Source organism: Mustela erminea, chromosome 21, assembly GCF_009829155.1.
Source record: "Mustela erminea isolate mMusErm1 chromosome 21, mMusErm1.Pri, whole genome shotgun sequence".
In the NCBI taxonomy this organism is placed as follows: domain Eukaryota; kingdom Metazoa; phylum Chordata; class Mammalia; order Carnivora; family Mustelidae; genus Mustela; species Mustela erminea.
Window position 1 is genome coordinate 13262517 of NC_045634.1, and position 16362 is coordinate 13278878.

Consider the following 16362-nt stretch of genomic DNA (forward strand, 5'->3'; position numbering starts at 1 on the left):
TAAGGATGATGTTAGCTGTGGGTTTTTCATACCTTTTCTTTTTTGTGTTTAGGTATGTTCCCTCTAGACCTATGTTTTTGAGGGTTTTTATCATGAATGGATGTTGTACTTGGTCAAATGTATTCTCTGCATCTATTGAAATGATCATATGGTTTTTATCCTTTGTCTAGTTAAGGTGGTGTATCATGCTGATTGATTTGCAAATGTTGAACCACCCTTGTATTCCTGGACTAAATCCTACTTGATCGTGTTGGCTTTTTAAAATGTGTTATTCAGGGCACCTGGGTGGCTCAGTGGGTTAAGCCGTTGCCTTCGGCTCGGGTCATGATCTCAGGGTTGTGGGATAGAGTCCCTAATCTGGCTCTCCACTTGGCGGGGAGCCTGCTTCCTCCTCTCTCTCTCTCTCTGCCTACTTGTGATCTCTCTCTGTCAAATAAATAAAAATAAAATAAAATAAATAAAATGTGTTATTCAATGTGGTTTGCTAATATTTTGCTGAGGATTTTTGCATGTATGTTCATCAACAATATTGCCCTGTAGTTCTCTTCTTTTGTAGTGTCTTTGTCTGGTTTTGGTATCAAGGTAATGTTAGCCCTGTAGAATAAATTTGGACACTTACCTTTCTCATCTATTTTTTGGAATAGTTTGAGAAGAATAGGTATTAACTGTTTTTAAATGTTTGGTGAATTCACTTGTAAAAGATCTGTTTTGTTTTGGGGGGTTCATTACTGGATTAAGTATCATTGGTCATAATGGGTCTGCTCAAATTTTGAATTGCTTTCTAATGCAGTTTTGTAAGGTATGTGTTTCTAGTAATTTCTCCATTTCTTTTATGTTGTCCAATTTGTTGGGTTGTAATTTTTCACAATTTCATATTTGCATTTCTCTGATGTCAGTTATTTCCCCTACTTCATTCCTGACTTTAATTCTGTCTCTTTTTAGTCTGGCTAAATATTGATCAATTTTTTTGTCTTTCCTGACTTTAATTCTGTCTCTTTTTAGTCTGGCTAAATATTGATCAATTTTTTTGTCTTTTCAAAGAGAAAACTCTTGTTTTCATTGATCTGTTCTTTTCTTTCTGTTAGTTTGTTTTAGTGTCTGTTTCATTTATTGCTTCTTTAATTTGCATTTTCTTTCTTCTCCTGGCTTTGGGCTTTGTTTATTCCCTTTCTTTCTCCTTTAGGTGTAAATTTAGGTTGTTTCATATTTTTTCTTTTTTTTTCATATTTCACTTTTTTCATTTTTATTTTCATATTTTTCATTTGTTTTTGTTTTTGATATATATATATATAGACCTGTACTGCTATAATCTGCTTTCTTAAAAATTGCTTTTGCCTGCATCCCAAAGAATTTGAACTGTTGTGTTTCCATTTTGATTTGTCTTCATGTTTTTTAATTTCCTTTTTGATTTCTTCATTGATCCATTCATTGTTTAGTAGCATGTTGTTTAGCCTCTGTGTATTTTTCTTTCCAGATATTTTTCTTATGAGTTTCATACAACTGTGGTGAGAAAAGATTAGTGATATAATTTCAATCTTTTTTAGTTTATTGAGACTTATTATGTGGCTTAATATGGTATTAATCTGTTCTGGGTAATGTTCATGTGCCCTTGAAAAGAATGTATATGTTCTGTCTACTGTTTTTAGATGAAATGGTCTGAATACACCTGTTAAGCACATCTGGACTGATGTGTCATTCAAAGCCACTGCTTGCTTGTTTATTTTCTGTCCATTTGATGATCTATCCATTTATTTAGGTTGGGGTGTCCCAAGTCCTCTCCTGTTGTATTTCTTCCTTTGTGTCTGTTAATAATTGCTTATATATTTAGGTGCTCCTATGCTGGGTACATAAACATTTACAATTGTTATATCTTCTTTTTGGATTGTTCCCTTTATCATTATGTAATGTCCTTCTTCGGCTTTTATTACAGTCTTTGCTCTAAAATCTATTCCATCCAGTATAAGCATTGCTACCACAGCTTTTTTTTCACTTCCATTTGCATGAACACTTTTCCACCCCTTCAGTTTCAATCAGCATGTGTCTTTAGGTCTGAAGTCATTCTCTTATAGGCAGCATATAGATAGGTCTTGCTGTTTGATCCATTGAGTCACCCTATGTCTTTTGTATGGAGCATTTAGTCCATTTATACTTAAAGTAACTATGATAGGTTTGTTCTTGTATTATTGTTTTTAGTTATTCTCTGTTCTTTTTTCTTCTATTGTTCTCTTGTAGCTTGATAGCTTTTTTGGTGTTATGCTTGCATACATTTTTCTTTACTTTTTGTATACATATGATAGGTTTTTGATTTGGGGTTATCATAGATTCATATATAACATTTAATGTGTGTAACACTTAAGTTGGTAGATGCTTAAGTTTGAATCCATTCTAAAAGCACTAAATTTTTATTCCTCTCTTCACACTTATGTACATAAAGCAATACTTTACATTCTTTAATTTTGTAAATCCTTTGACTTTTAAGTAGATATAATTCATTTTGCTGCTCTTGTGCTTCAGCCTCCGTGGTGGTTTTATAACTGATTAATCTACAACTTTTATTATAGGTTTACATTTACCTGTGAATTTTTTTTACTGTCTTTTCTTTCCACTCAGAGAATTTTCCTTTCACATTTCTTGTAAGGCCAGTTTAGTGGTGTCTTTAACTTCTGTTTGTCTGGGACACTCAGTCTCTCCTTCTATTCTGCATGCTAACCTTCCTAAGTTTAGCTTCTTGGTTGTGGGTTTTTTCCTTTCAGCTCTTTGACTATATCATGCCACTCTCTTCTGACCTGTAAAATTTCTGCTGAAAAACCAGCTGATAGCCTTATGAAGTTTCCTTTCTATGCATTTTATTTTCTGCTGCTGCTTTAAAATTTCTCTCTTTATCACTGCCTCTTTCCATTTTAATTATTCTGTTTCTTGGTGTGGATTTTCTTGAATTAATTTTGTTTAGGGGCTCTCTGTGCTTCCTGGACCTAGAAGTCTGTTTCCTTCCTCAAATGAGGGAAGTTTTCAGCTATTATTTCAAATAAATTTTCTGCCACCTTCTTTCTCTCTTCTCCTGTTTGGATCTCCATAATGGGAATGCTATTACACTTTAATATGCCAGAGATCCTTTAACCTATTCTTATGTTTTATTCTTCTTCCTTTTTGCTATTTAGCTTGGTTGCTTTCTTTCTTTCTTTTAAAATTATTTATTTATTTGACAGACAAAGATCACAAGTAGGCAGAGAGAGAGAGAGGAGGCAGGCTTCCCACTGAGCAGAGAGCCCGATGCGGGGCTCAGTCCCAGGACCCTGGGATCATGACCTGGGCCGAAGGCAGAGGCTTAACCCACTGAGCCACCCAGGCTCCCCGAGCTTGGTTGCTTTCTATTACTCTGTCTTCCAGATCATTGATTCATGCTTTTGTCTCCTCTAATCTCCTATTGATTCCCATTAGTGTATTTTTAATTTTAATTACTGAGGTTTTTCTTTTTCTCCATTGGTTTCTTTTTATATTTTCTCTCATTGTTGAAATTTTAAGATCTTCAACTCCTTTTTCTAGCCCAGTGAGTATCTTTATGACCATTACCTTTAATTTTTTATTAGTCATATTGCTTATTTCTACTTCATTTACCTTTTTTCTTTTTTCTTTTCTTTTTCCCTATGGTTTTGTCCTGTTTTTTTATTTGAGACATATTTCCCTGTCTCCTCATTTTGTCTGACTTTCTATGTTTCTGTATATTAAGGAAGTCAACTGTATCTCCTTATTTTGAAAGTGCCTTTTGAAGAAGAGATCCTGTGGTGCTTTGTAGAACAGTGCCTCTTTTCTTTCCCAGAACGGGACATTTCAGGGTTTCACCAGTGTGAATTGTGTGTGCCCTACTGTTGTGAGCTGTGTTTGCCTTCAGTGCAGTCAGCTGCAATGGCCCACTTTGTTTGTTGTGGTTACACTGGACAGGGTTTTGTCCTGTGATGTAAAGGGGCCAGTGTGAGGCCCCTACAGGCTTATGGCTAGGTGGGTGTCAGCGGTCAGGTCAGATGCCTGCCCTCAGCCCATATGCCAGGGCTGCTGTCACATTGAACTACAGGGAATTCTCCCTGCATGTTGTCCCTTTAAAGGTTTTTGTTGATGATTTTGTTAATGATTAGTAGGACTGAAGCCCTACTAATTGGCAAGATGCTATCTGTGCTAGTGGCTATAAGTTTTGGCTGCTGGGACTACAGGTGTACTAGGGTATGTGGTTATCTTACCCTTTCTCCAGGACAAGAGTTGCTTTGGAATGGCACTTGCCCTGCTGAGGCTGCTTGCAGAGTATGTCAGGGCAGGAGCTGTTTTGGAAAGTCTCCTTTAGACTGGGGTGACTTAGAGGGGCGGATCCATAGTAGAACATAAGAGCAGGGTATACAGTGCTAGCAGGGTAGGTGGAGACTATTTGTGCTGGGTCTGTAAGTGTCCTGTTACCTAGGTGGGAGGTGGGGAGAGAGGGAATGGCACTTGCCAGATCTTTTGTCCTTGGAAATCTCTCTTAAAAAAATCCCTGCCCCTCTAGTGTACATCGTGAACTTAGTAAATAAGTCTCCCTCACATTATACCCCAGAGGTTTCTCAAACTGTTGCTTCTATGCTCTATTTTGGTTATTTATTATAGTGGTTCTTTAAGGATGGGGACTGTTTTCTGTTGCCCTCCTGCTTTCCTGACCTAAGATGGTTAAAGTACCTAGAGTTAAGTCTCCCTGACTATAAAAACTCATGAAGTTAAGCTCCACTGATTTTCAAAGATGTATGTTTAGAGACGCATCTTCCCAGTGTAGGATGGGGTGCCTGATGTGGGGTATGATCTTCTCATTTCTATATAATTGTGGTGTCCCTGGAGCACTGGATGTGGTGCATAAACAATGAATTCTGGAACACTGAAAAGAAATTTTAAAAAATTGCGTTTCTATATTCATTTGTAATAAAATGAATATATACTATTGAATGAGTTCATTTTGTGTTTGTCTGGGACTTGGTCTCTCCTTCTATTCTGCATGCTAACCTTCCTATGTTTAGCTTCTTGGTTGTGGGTTTTTTCCTTTCAGCTCTTTGAATATATCTTGCCACCTATTGAAATGAGTGTATACTACAGAGAATATACAATACTGAGCTTAAACTGAAAAAAATATCGTGCTGTCCCTCTTGTTTGTGGTTAGTCTTGCCAGGGGTTTGGTTCCTGACTTCCAATACTAATTATCCACCCATTCTACCCTTTAGTGTGGCCACCTCTCCATGATTAACTGTGGAGAGTGTGTTCTGCTAGTCTTCAGGGTGATTTTCCAAGTGTGTTTCACCAGTGTGACTGTAATCTCAGTGTATCCGTGGAATGAAGTGAGTTGAGGGTCCTCATTCTCTGCCATCTTCCCAAAAGTCTGAAAACAGGATTCATTAGGGGAATTCTATCCCTATGGAAACCAAAATATTGGGGAAGAAGTGAGTCTCCTCTGGGCTTCCTCAAGAGTTCTTTAAGATTCTTAGAGTAATAGGTTTCAATTTAGGATAACCCAAGTAACATCATAATAGAATTACAGTCACCTGTAAAGACATTATTTCAGTTATTCTCAAAATTTTGCAGTACGTTGGCATCATTGTCTATGACCATAATGACCCCAGGTATTTGGGTTTTCTTCCAGACTTAGTGGATCAGATCGGCCAGCAGGACACCCAGTCACTTAGAAACCCAGCCCATAATACCCAAAGCTTTATGTCCCCATCACTGCACTCTAGGAATGCATAATTAAGCTAGACACTGACCCTGCCACAGGCCTCAATAAGAGGCAAATAGGTTCTAGGCAAATAGGCAAATAAATTACTACACAGTGGGATGCTGTGACAGGGTTGTGTAAAATACACAAGAAAATCGGGTGGCTACAGTTTAATAGGTGCTTTGTTTCAGTATCCATTATTTCCAGTCTGGAGGATCCTGGAAGGACTGTATTGATTAAGGGGCTCATTGACTTTATGGATGTTAGTTGTGTTCAACCAGTAAGGAACCCCAGCAGGAGATGAAGGAAGGAGGTTAGATATTCTTCCCTTGGCTTACTCCACAGCTATAGCAGTGGCTCTCACCAGAGGCTATGGCTCCTAATAGCAGGACTCTACAGTTGGCAGTACTGGTCTTTCTTCTTGCCCTATCAGGACTAGGAATTATAAGGGCCCCCTACTACCTGGGATATTGAGCTACACACCCTGCCCATATCTATATAAATGATTTCTTTATTAAGCTCTCCTCAAATTACCTGATTCATGTATGCCAACTGTTTCAAGATTTGCACAAGAGTCAAGAGCTTTGAAGAAAATTCTGGAATCAGTAATGGAGAGGTGTTAGGAAATGTTGCATCACGAATGTTCTTGATGGCACAGAAACTGAAACCATGCAGAACATCATGGACATTGTGAATTTCAGTTAGTAGTGGATTCAAAGGAATGGTCTCTGAACATCAAGAATTTCTGGAAATAATAAACCATATGTTTCATTGATGTATTTCTCTTTTGAAAGCCTAGTAGTGATATATGATTTTTTAAAATCTTTGTTTTACTAAGTCTACCTATTTCATTAAGTACAGAATAAAAATCTTAAGTCACAAGAAAGTATTGAATCACAATTTAATTGGAGGATACATTCTTTTTTAATGAAACATAAAACAATAGTGAATCATAAAATCAATGACATTTTAGATTGAATAAAACATTATAATGGTTTTGGTGTGAATCCTACCTAGTCTGATGTGAAAATGGTGTTCTCTGCTTTCTTTTGGAACCAGATTGTACACTGTTCCTTCATTTCCACCATTTCAGAATTACTTTTTTTTTTTTTTTTTAAAGATTTATTCATTTGAGAAAGAGCATGAGCAGGGGTAAGAAGGAGAGGGAGAAGCAGACTCCCTACTAAGGAAGGAGCCTGATGTGCAACTCAATGCCAGGATCCCGGGATCATGACCGGAGTGAAAAGCAGATGCTTAACTGACTAAGCCACCCACGGGCCCCAAGAATTACTTTATTGTAAATGTGTCTCAAAATAGCTTATGGTTTTGTGTTATGACCACATTGTTTAAGTCTTACTTTCACCAATACATACATTTAGTGATGATAACAAATCCTTTTGTCATACTTTCCTTTGTCATCTCTTGGATCACTGAAATTCACTCCCAGTAGTTTCTTAAAGAATTCCTAAGAACAACATTTCCTACATTACTGCCGTCTTACATTTAGGGATGTTTTGCTAACATTTTGGCACTGAAGGACAATTTGCCTTATGCTTTCTTCTTTTCAGTATCTTGTAGGTGTTGCTTTGCTGTCTTTAGTTGAATTTTGTCTGGGAAAGCAGAGGCCAGTCTTTTACCCTCCTTACAAATAGCTCTTTATTATTATTATTATTACTTTAGCTTTGCTGTCCTCCAGTTCTTTAAAGTACAGTCATTTTCCTAGAATACATTTTGGTGTTAGCCATTCCAGTTTGATCTTCCCTAACACACAGTATACTTTTTCACATAGTTATTTTGTGTCTGCTTTTAATTTCAGAACAAATTCTTAAAATTTAATTATTTTATTCAGTTTTGTTTTCTTCGAGGTTCCAGTTCTTTATTAGAATTCTTTTATCTGCTTTGTGTATCCTTTCTTCTGATCCTTTAGATTCTTTCTTTGTCCTCATTTCATGTACTTTTCTCATCTGTCATCTTTATTCATTAGCTGCACTGTCTTTAATTTCTGTTCTTCCTTGTGCTCCTTCCAATTTCATTTTCTTTTTAAAAAATCTGTGTTCTTCAAGCTCATATTTTATTTACTGTTGCTTAATCATTCATTTCTCAAGTTGCCCAATTTCTGAATTGTGACCCCCCTCCACAGAGCTTATTTAATAAGATTTTTTAAACTACAGGAAAGTATTCAGTCACTCTTTTTGCCTGCACCACATTTTTCTGGTCAGTGTTCTTTCTCTGTAAATTTTACTGTTTGTTTCTTTCTTTCAAAAATTTTCTTACAGTATTTTGTATCAATGATTTCCCAGTTCCTAGTTGTTGTTTTCTGTCCCCACCTCCAATCATTAAATGAGTTTGAGTTTGTGGAAATTTTTCGTGTAAGAGAAGAGTCAGGGGAACCTTACATATTTTTAATATAAAAGATTCTGTCCTCTGCTACCGCGGAGACAGATAGCTTCCTTCAAGTGTATCTGACCAGTTGTTACATTTCTTCTTTTGTAGTTCATTTCCTCCACCTCTTTGAAACAAACCAATTCAAGAAGCCTTCTGTCTCCTACCCTGATTTCTCCACAAATTGTTACTAACAAGGAGCACAGTCCTATGTCTTAGTTGAGGGAATCATTTTCAGAAAGTATACTTTCAGCCGTTTCCTGAGCTCTGCCCACTGGGTCACCTGTAATTCCTCATGCTTTCCCTCTTCAAGTTTGCTGCCTGTTCAGCTCCTTTTTTTTTTTTTTTTTCCCCTCTCCACATTTTGTACATGTGTTTTAGATTGTAAGGATTGCATCTAGTTTTGTTCAAAATGGAGGTTTTTCTTTTATGATTTCTAGGAAGAGAAGAGGAAAGATAATGATTTCTGCAGCAATGCTCATGCCAAAAATCTACTTAGAAATGTTTGAATTTGTATTAAATTTGTGTACATATATTAGGGTGACATTCAGTTTAATGAAATGTTAAATCATAGGGTAGAAGATGACTGTATCTTTGCCCTAAAAGCCAAACTATTATTTGTAGAAACAGCAAAATCCATAGACATTTTCAATTTCATTTGATAACCAGTCTAGAATCTACTACCTATTAAATAATATTTGGGGGGCCCTACCCTCCCCATCTCCACAAATTTCTCCAGTCTTTGCTTTTGCTTCAGGGACTGGCACCCTCTTCTGAGGGCCAGCCTTCATTTGTGGCTGCCTGCCTCTGCTTAAAACACCTTTACGCTCACAGAAAAGGATCTTCACTAAGCACAAAATGGCCACACTCTCAACATACACACATACACTAAAGAGAATACCCAGAAAGTGACAAACTAAGCACGGGGCGGGGGAAAAAGAAAAGAAAAAAAAAATATATATATATATATATGTGTGTGTGTGTGTATGTGTATGTATATGCTCTGATTTCACCTTCAATTTGCTGTTGTGTAGGGAAGATAAGCATTTGTTTCATTGTGAAGTTGAAATGGCATCTAATAAGCATGAAAGAAAATTAAGGCTTCATAAAAGCTGTGATGATTTCTCTTCCAAAAAGGACTTTGGCTGCATTGCTATTTACCTGAACATAATGTCCTTCTAAGTAAGAGATGACATCTAAGCATTTGAGGTTTGTTCTGACCTCCTGCCCTGTGATTTAGGTGTTTACTTGTGATACTTTCTGTATTCATCAAATCATGGCTGAATTTTCTGTGAATGAGGGGTTTAACTATCCTGCTTTCTTCTCCTGCCACCCATTCTTTGCCTTCTAGAGCACAGCCTAATTTGTAGGATAGAAGGATAAAACAGGTGGACGATGAGTCAATAATTTGAATTCAGATAACTAGGTGATTAGTATTATATAGAAGGATCCTTCAAAAAAGCTGAGTTTTTTTTACTTCTATCCACATATATATAGACTTGAGATGTGATTTTTCTGCATGGGTATGGTTGTACTTTAGTACTAAAAACTTCATTTAGACTTTCATTCCACCTGAGAAATACTTTGACAAGGAAATGTTATTGCAAAAGATGCTGTAGCGTGGAGCATTTTTTTAAAGTCAAAACTTAATAAAAAACATTGTGTACAGGCAGTGAGTAGCTGGCTCAACAAATTTTTGGTTTCAGAAACAGTGTTTCACGCAAGTAACCTCAAAAATAGCAAGTTTTATCATAAAGGTATATAAGGATTGGAAGCTGTTGTTTCCAACTCTCTCCCCCTCTCTCAGGAGCCACGTAATCCCTTGAAAAGTGTATCTATAACTGCTCTTTCCTTTCTCAGCTGGCTTTACACTGGCCTCTACTTGTACCTGTGCCCCACGTCATCATAGCTAACTGGCCATCTTACCAATTTCTCGATTTCAGGTTACTGGAAGTAGAATGTGATTTTCCTAGTTTACGGGTTCAAGGTGGCTTTGCATCCCTAGGAAACCTATAAATTTGCTGCCTGTGGCAGAATACAGAGGGTTTGAAATTCTTTTCTACTACTGCTGAAAGATGAGTCTAATTTAACTCCCTATAAAAATGGCCTTGCCAAAAAAACAAAAATTAAAAAAAAAAATAACAATGGCCTTGCCATAGTGATCTGTTTGATAGATAGAGTATAGTAGAAGTGGCCTGGGAGAAGGGCTTCCAAAGTTGGTGAGAAGAAAGAAGCCTTCTACGTTGGCCTCTGGTAGAACAGCCTCTCCTGTAGCCTTGATCTGCTGTGTTAACCGCCTTGATTGAATGACACGCACAAAGGCTTTAAGTTTACACTAAAAGAGGGAAGGGCCCTGCTGAGTCCAGCCTTTCAGTGTCCCCACCAAGGTACCAGCCATGTGAGAGAAGCCATCTTGGACCCTCCAGACTCTCCCAGCTGACTCATACCACATGTTTTTAGCCAATGGTCTGGGCAGCAGAATCACTCACATGAGCACTGCCTGCCTAAATTCCTGACCACAGTTAGGGTGTTGAATAAAACGGCTATTGTTTTAAGCTACTAAATTTAAAGGTAGTTTGTTATATGCAGCAATAAATAATTGAGATACTTCTGCTTCCATCAGCTGTAACTCAAATGGAAACAGCAAGCTAAGTCTATCCCAACAAGGCCAGTGGGTAGCAATTTCCTTGCACAAAAAAAAGTTAAAAAAAAAAAAAAAAGTATGTCATTAGGAGTTTTAATTGAAATCCTTAGGTTAATTGCTGCCCTTAATTTCCCTTGAGGCTTTAGCAGGGAGGAACAGGATTAAGTTACAGCTAGACTCTGATGGGATTTAGATTAATAAGATGAAGGGACATCTAGATGAAAGTATTGACGTCACTAGCCGGGTTGCAACTTAATCATGGTAAAAAGAGGATAATCGTAGTTGAAAAAGATACACATTTGGTTGACAGAATGATAATTATATCTAAAACTTAAGGCCTCTGTGGTCAGTCCCTTTCATGAACATCCAAAGAAGAGAAACAACACATTTTAATAATGTCTCAGTATTTTTTGAAGCTTGTCCTAAATGCATTTTGCAGATACTCATTTGAAATGAAAGATATGCGTGTGACAAAGTTATGAATGGATATTTTTGGAGAAAAAAGCCTAAAGCTTCAAAATCAGTTACATAGTCATTATTAACTGAGAATTTCTCACAATCCGTGGCAGTTACAGAAAGACAACTATTTTCCCCCAAACCGCACAAGTTTCAGCCTCCTGTGTACTTATTTCTCTAGAAATTACCACAGGCACCTCTGTAGTGTGCTTATCATCAGGGACATTCAGACTCGCTCTAAGATAGCTGGCTCTTGTTAAAGACAAAAACCTTATCACCAAGAAATTTCTGTGACTTGTTAAAAATCAATAAAATAAAGGGATGGGGTGCCTGGGTGGCTCAGAGGGTTAAGTCTCTGCCTTCGGCTCAGGTCATGATCTCAGGGTCCTGGGATCGAGCCCTACATTGGGGGGAGTCTCTGCTTAGCAGGGAGTCTGCTTCCCCCTCTCTCTCTGCCTGCCTTTCCACCTACTTGTGATCTCCCGTGTCAAATAAATAAAATCTTAAAAAAAAAATATATATAGAGATCGAAGAGAAGAAGAACAGCAATTCTGGAAACAGAAAAACAACCACTTTCTGAAAGGTAGGACCGGCAGAGAAGTGAATCCAAAGCGACGGGAAGATAGACCCCGGGGGGAGGGGCCGGCTCCAGGCAAGCGGCGGAGCAACGGCGCACAAAATCAGGACTTTTAAAAGTCTGTTCCGCTGAGGGACATCGCTCCAGAGGCTAAACCGGGGCGAAGCCCACGCGGGTTCAGCGTGGCCTCAGGTCCCGCAGGGTCACAGAAGGATCAGGGGTGTCTGAGTGTCGCAGACCTTGCGGGTATTGGAACGGGAAAGCCGGCTACAGAGACAGAGCCGACAGTAAGCTCACAGCTCGGTGTTACCTTGAACTGGTCGCAGGCTCGGAGAGCTCGGAGAGCGGCCGGAGGTCAGGGAGACGGGAGTAACTGGGCGCTGTTCTCTGAGGGGGCACTGAGGAGTGCGGCCCTGGGCTCTCGGCTCCTCCGGGCCGGAGACCAGGAGGCCGCCATTTGTATTCCCATCCTCCGGAACTCTACGGAAAGCGCTCAGGGAACAAAAGCTCCTGAAAGCAAACCCGAGCGGATTACTCACCCCGGCCCCGGGTAAGGGCGGTGTAATTCCGCCTGGGGCAAAGACACTTGAGAATCACTACACCAGGCCCCTCCCCCAGAAGATCAACAAGAAATCCAGCCAAGACCAAGTTCACCTACCAAGGAGTGCGGTTTCAATACCAAGGAGAGCAGCAGAATTCCAGAGGAGGAGAAAGCCAAACACGGAACTCATGGCTTTTTCCCTGTGATTTTTTTTTTAGTCTTGCAGTTAATTCAATTTTTTTCTTTTTCATTTTTTTGTTTTTTTCTTTTCTCGCCTTCGGGTAAATTTTTTTTTTTTAACTGTTACCTTTTTCTTTTTTAACGATTTTTTACTAGTTTATCTAATATATATATTTTTTCTTTTTTACATTTTTCTCAGGTGTTTTCCTTTTTTTTTTAAAATTCTTTTCTTTTCTTTTTTCTTTTTTTTTTTCTTTCTTTTATCTTTTTTTTTCTTTCTTCCTTTTTGAACCTCTTTTTATCCCCTTTCTCCCCCCTCACGATTTTGGATCTCTTCTAATTTGGTTAAAGCATTTTTTCCTGGGGTTGTTGCCACCCTTTTAGTATTTTACTTGCCCCTTCATATACTCTTATCTGGACAAAATGACAAGACGGAAAAATTCAACACAAAAAAAAGAACAAGAGGCAGTACCGAAGGCTAGGGACCTAATCAATACAGACGTTGGTAATATGTCAGATCTAGAGTTCAGAATGACAATTCTCAAGGTTCTAGCCGGGCTTGAAAAAGGCATGGAAGATATTAGAGAAACCCTCTCGAGAGATATAAAAGCCCTTTCTGGAGAAATAAAAGAACTAAAATCTAACCAAGTTGAAATCAAAAAAGCTATTAATGAAGTGCAATCAAAAATGGAGGCTCTCACTGCTAGGATAAATGAGGCAGAAGAAAGAATTAGTGATATAGAAGACCAAATGACAGAGAATAAAGAAGCTGAGCAAAAGAGGGACAAACAGCTACTGGACCACGAGGGGAGAATTCGAGAGATAAGTGACACCATAAGACGAAACAATATTAGAATAATTGGGATTCCAGAAGAAGAAGAAAGAGAGAGGGGAGCAGAAGGTATACTGGAGAGAATTATTGGGGAGAATTTCCCCAATATGGCAAAGGGATCGAGCATCAAAATTCAGGAGGTTCAGAGAACGCCCCTCAAAATCAATAGGAATAGGCCCACACCCCGTCACCTAATAGTAAAATTTACAAGTCTCAGTGACAAAGAGAAAATCCTGAAAGCAGCCCGGGAAAAGAAGTCTGTAACATACAATGGTAAAAATATTAGATTGGCAGCTGACTTATCCACAGAGACCTGGCAGGCCAGAAAGAGCTGGCATGATATTTTCAGAGCACTAAACGAGAAAAACATGCAGCCAAGAATACTATATCCAGCTAGGCTATCATTGAAAATAGAAGGAGAGATTAAAAGCTTCCAGGACAAACAAAAACTGAAAGAATTTGCAAATACCAAACCAGCTCTACAGGAAATATTGAAAGGGGTCCTCTAAGCAAAGAGAGAGCCTACAAGTGGTAGATCAGAAAGGAACAGAGACCATATACAGTAACAGTCAACTTACAGGCAATACAATGGCACTAAATTCATATCTCTCAATAGTTACCCTGAATGTTAATGGGCTAAATGCCCCTGTCAAAAGACACAGGGTATCAGAATGGATAAAAAAACAAAACCCATCTATATGTTGCCTCCAAGAAACTCATTTTAAGCCCGAAGACACCTCCAGATTTAAAGTGAGGGGGTGGAAAAGAATTTACCATGCTAATGGACATCAGAAGAAAGCAGGAGTGGCAATCCTTATATCAGATCAATTAGATTTTAAGCCAAAGACTATAATAAGAGATGAGGAAGGACACTATATCATACTCAAAGGGTCTGTCCAACAAGAAGATTTAACAATTTTAAATATCTATGCCCCCAACATGGGAGCAGCCAACTATATAAACCAATTAATAACAAAATCAAAGAAACACATCAACAATAATACAATAATAGTAGGGGACTTTAACACTCCCCTCACTGAAATGGACAGATCATCCAAGCAAAAGATCAGCAAGGAAATAAAGGCCTTAAACGACACACTGGACCAGATGGATATCACAGATATATTCAGAATATTTCATCCCAAAGCAACAGAATACACATTCTTCTCTAGTGCACATGGAACATTCTCCAGAATAGATCACATCCTCGGTCCTAAATCAGGACTCAACCGGTATCAAAAGATTGGGATCATTCCCTGCATATTTTCAGACCACAATGCTCTAAAGCTAGAACTCAACCACAAAAGGAAGTTTGGAAAGAACCCAAATACATGGAGACTAAACAGCATCCTTCTAAAGAATGAATGGGTCAACCGGGAAATTAAAGAAGAATTGAAAAAAATCATGGAAACAAATGATAATGAAAATACAACGGTTCAAAATCTGTGGGACACAACAAAGGCAGTCCTGAGAGGAAAATATATAGCGGTACAAGCCTTTCTCAAGAAACAAGAAAGGTCTCAGGTACACAACCTAACCCTACACTTAAAGGAGCTGGAGAAAGAACAAGAAAGAAACCCTAAGCCCAGCAGGAGAAGAGAAATCATAAAGATCAGAGCAGAAATCAATGAAATAGAAACCAAAAAAACAATAGAACAAATCAACGAAACTAGGAGCTGGTTCTTTGAAAGAATTAATAAAATTGATAAACCCCTGGCCCGACTCATCAAAAAGAAAAGAGAAAGGACCCAAATAAATAAAATCATGAATGAAAGAGGAGAGATCACAACTAACACCAAAGAAATACAAACTATTATAAGAACATACTATGAGCAACTCTACGCCAATAAATTTGACAATCTGGAAGAAATGGATGCATTCCTAGAAACATATAAACTACCACAACTGAACCAGGAAGAAATAGAAAGCCTGAACAGACCCATAACCAGTAAGGAGATTGAAACAGTCATTAAAAATCTCCAAACAAACAAAAGCCCAGGGCCAGACGGCTTCCCGGGGGAATTCTACCAAACATTTAAAGAAGAACTAATTCCTATTCTCCTGAAACTGTTCCAAAAAATAGAAATGGAAGGAAAACTTCCAAACTCATTTTATGAGGCCAGCATCACCTTGATCCTAAAACCAGACAAGGATCCCACCAAAAAAGAGAGCTATAGACCGATATCCTTGATGAACACAGATGCGAAAATACTCAACAAAATACTAGCCAATAGGATTCAACAGTACATTAAAAAGATTATCCACCACGACCAAGTGGGATTTATTCCAGGGCTGCAAGGTTGGTTCAACATCCGCAAATCAGTCAATGTGATACAACACATCAATAAAAGAAAGAACAAGAACCATATGATACTCTCAATAGATGCTGAAAAAGCATTTGATAAAGTACAGCATCCCTTCCTGATCAAAACTCTTCAAAGTGTAGGGATAGAGGGCACATACCTCAATATCATCAAAGCCATCTATGAAAAACCCACCGCAAATATCATTCTCAATGGAGAAAACCTGAAAGCTTTTCCGCTAAGGTCAGGAACACGGCAGGGATGTCCATTATCACCACTGCTATTCAACATAGTACTAGAGGTCCTAGCCTCAGCAATCAGACAACAAAAGGAAATTAAAGGCATCCAAATCGGCAAAGAAGAAGTCAAATTATCACTCTTCGCAGATGATATGATACTATATGTGGAAAACCCAAAAGACTCCACTCCAAAACTGCTAGAACTTATACAGGAATTCAGTAAAGTGTCAGGATATAAAATCAATGCACAGAAATCAGTTGCATTTCTCTACACCAACAGCAAGACAGAAGAAAGAGAAATTAAGGAGTCAATCCCGTTTACAATTGCACCCAAAACCATAAGATACCTAGGAATAAACCTAACCAAAGAGACACAGAATCTATACTCAGAAAACTATAAAGTACTCATGAAAGAAATTGAGGAAGACACAAAGAAATGGAAAAATGTTCCATGCTCCTGGATTGGAAGAATAAATATTGTGAAAATGT